Here is a 3,468-nt window from a genome sequence, read left to right on the forward strand (position 1 = left end):
CAGCTTCTGAGCTCTGGCCTCCTGGCCAGACCTCAGGCCCCGTGGGGCAAAAGATTCCTGAGCCCAACTGTCAATCTCAGACAGTTCTTATTGTCCACTCTTAACAGAGATGCTAGTCTAGATGGTCTTATAAGGATAATGTGCTAAAGATAAGGGCAACATACAAATAGTTACAGAAGTACAGATTCAAATTATGCTGACACAGAGAATAGAAGTCGCAGTCCGTGGGGCAAAGTCAGCTGTTGGATTTGACAGTCGAGTTAGAGTTGGGAAATTGGTGTGAAAAGACCTGGTGAAATACAAGTAGATACATAAAGAAACAATTTAGAACAGATTGGCATTCCAAAATATCTATTACAGGATAATCCTTTAGGGTTCATGAAGGTGCACGGAAAATTCCATCACAATCCATCTGCTACACAAACAAAGTTCCGAAAGGAAAATAAAGTTGTTTGAATTGAATTGAATAGTTCTTGAGATATCCTGTTTGGGTCAAAGTGGTGGACGCGGATGGAATGACGAAGCTGACAGACAGCTGCTGTAGCAGGGCGAGAAACAGACTTACAAACATTCTGATCCAACAGAAACACAGAGATACTGAAAGAGAGAGACCCAAAGGAGAAAAACACAGAGACAACAACAACAACACATTCAACAGCAGGTAAAAATTCTCATTTATACCTACTTCCATTCGTGCCATCAATAATGGAAGCAGGAGGAGGTAGCTGTTGTTCAGTTTCAGGGGACAGTTGACAGGCCCATCTCCATCTGGGAGGATGGTAACGATGAGCTGATGTGTTTTGTTTTGTTTTTTCCCCCTTTCTGTTGTTTCCTATGGTGCAATGTTGGTGTGGTCTGCTGGCCACAATTATGATGGAGGTGGGAGGATGGTTGTTGTACACTTATTTATACTACTATTATTATCTGGATCTTGTGACCATGTCCATGTCTATGGCTTGTGTATGTATGTCTACTGTGTTTTAGAGTTTTTATTATTATCTGCTGTAACACAGATTGCCAAGTTTGGGACATAATAATGAACTTGACCTTGAACAAAAAGTTGTAAAAGTCGCTGGAAGTTTGGTTCTGGAAAGAATGACACCCCCAGATTCCAAACACTGAAATACACAACAATAAATGCACACACAACACACAATAGGAAATGTAAATCACTTTCTCCCCGACCTGCAAATGTCAAATTGCACACGTGCGAGAACACACACACACACACACACACACACACACACACACACACACACACACACACACACACACACACACACACCCACTGATTCTGTGATCCAATATGTCTATCTGTCCATCTGTTCTGGGTGAACAGCAATTACATTTGGTCACTGTTTTCCATGTACCGTGTCCTTGGAAATGTCTGCCCATGCATAGATCGTGATTTCATTTGTCACAGGGTGGATTTCATCAACCTTGTGCCTATGCACGTCTCTGAGATTTCCTTGTATGGCAGTTGAACCTCTTACCCTCTAGGAGATGCAAGTTAACATGATTAGATTGTCATTCCTTGGACTCACAGAGATGCATAGAGAACATTGATTGATTGATTGAGCGCTTCATTGAAAATGAATTCAAAAGGATACATGCACAAGAAAGCCGAAGGCTTCTTTTCATTGTGGTCCTTTTGGGGAAGGGGGGCAGGGAGCAGCAATAAAAATACAAAACAGGGACAAAAAAATAATAATACAAAAACTAAAAATTAAACAATGGAAAATAAATCTAAAATTGTAATCTAAATGATCAGTACACTTTGTTTAAAATTGACGGTTGAACCTCTTACCCTATAGGAGCTGCTAGCAAACATGATTATATTGTCATTCCTTGAACTCACAGAGATGCATAGAGAAAATGTATTGATTGATTCAGCGCTTTGTTGAAAATGAATTAAAAAAGATACGTACACAAGAAAGCCCGATGGCTTGTTTTCATTGTGGTCCTTTTGTAGGGCAGGGAGCAGCAATGCGAATGGTAAACTATTCCACTGAACTGCTGCCGAGTATAGGAAAGAGGTTTTTCCTATATTGCTGTTACAGTATATTGCAGGATATTGGGAGGTGCAGCTTTTTTAACCTTCTTTGAGGGATTCAGGAATGTTACTGGAGACAGTGTATATTTTGAATTGAATTCTCCATCCTTGTTTTCCACGAAAAGCCTCTGCCTCCGAGTATACTGTTACATAAACACCATGGAAACTGAGAAACCAAATCGAGAGACGAGTGTGGAAAGAATTCAACCGGTTCTCCCCGTTCGACCCTTAAAACAGACGTTAGGCACGCAATAGGACAGGGTTGAATGATTTTTATGGGTTTTATTCAATATCATGCTGCTCGGAGAGAACAGCAGACTTCTCAGACAATTTGTGAAAAGTTCACTGTAGTTCCCTGAAATTGTGTTTTGCAAGTTGTCATTATATTATCTCTGTTGGGTGTGTGTCCCCGCTGGTGTGGGTGTGTGTGTGTGTGTGTGTGTGTTTAGAGGGAGCTAAGGACTCGGAGTAGTGAAAAATATCAAGTAAGGTGGAAACCTCATATGTCCAAAACTGTTACTTTTCTTTTTATGATATTTTTGGGGCTTTAATGATAGTATACAGTGAAGATAGACATGAAACAGGGAGAGAGAGACGGGGAGTGACACGCAGCAAAGGTCGTCGGGATTGGGATTCGACCCTGCGACACACTGTCAGGCTGCATTAAAGCATACATGTATGTGGTATACGCCTGCACCGCTAGGCCAGCGGGCACCCCTAAAACTGTTACTTTTCAGAATTCAAATTCAAAAGTAGCAGAAGTAGCAGATCTACAAGCTCGAAACGTGGCGCTTCGCGCTACGTTTCGAGCTTCCAAAAAAGCTCGAGCATAAAAAAAAACTACTTTTGATGCTTTTGTGTGACTCTGCAGTGTGATCAACTAGGGCGATAATTTATGAAAAAAAAATACAAAAATATGGAGATAGGACGTTTCTGCCCGACAACAACGATACATTGTTTACAAAGTTAGCCCCAAACACAGGCTGGACTGGGAAGCAGCAAATATACTTTACCATTTTGGCTAGTTACACTGGCTAATAATGCATATAGAGTGTTTAGAATTCACAGGACAATGCACACAGGGCAGGGATATGCCCTCAAGCCTGTGCTACTCTGGGAAATTAAAATATATGGGCTTTAGTGTGGGTTGCGGAGGATTAGTGGAATGAGCTTGATAACACTATAAAATGTTCATTATCTGTCTGTTTTCAAAATTAGCCTGAGGCAGCACTACTAAAAATATGCCCCCTGAATGGTTCTCAATCTCTACTAGTTACTTTACTTTGAAATCTTTTAATTTTTTTCACCACTTGTATTTAATCATAATGTTTAGGCTGATGGCTGAGGCCTATGCCTCCCTGCATGAAATGTTGGATTGTGTAGTGCGTAAGTTCCTGCGTCATACTAGGGTCATG

This window comes from Gymnoscopelus braueri (genome assembly GCF_963280865.1).
Source record: "Gymnoscopelus braueri genome assembly, chromosome: 15".
Lineage (NCBI taxonomy): Eukaryota > Metazoa > Chordata > Actinopteri > Myctophiformes > Myctophidae > Gymnoscopelus > Gymnoscopelus braueri.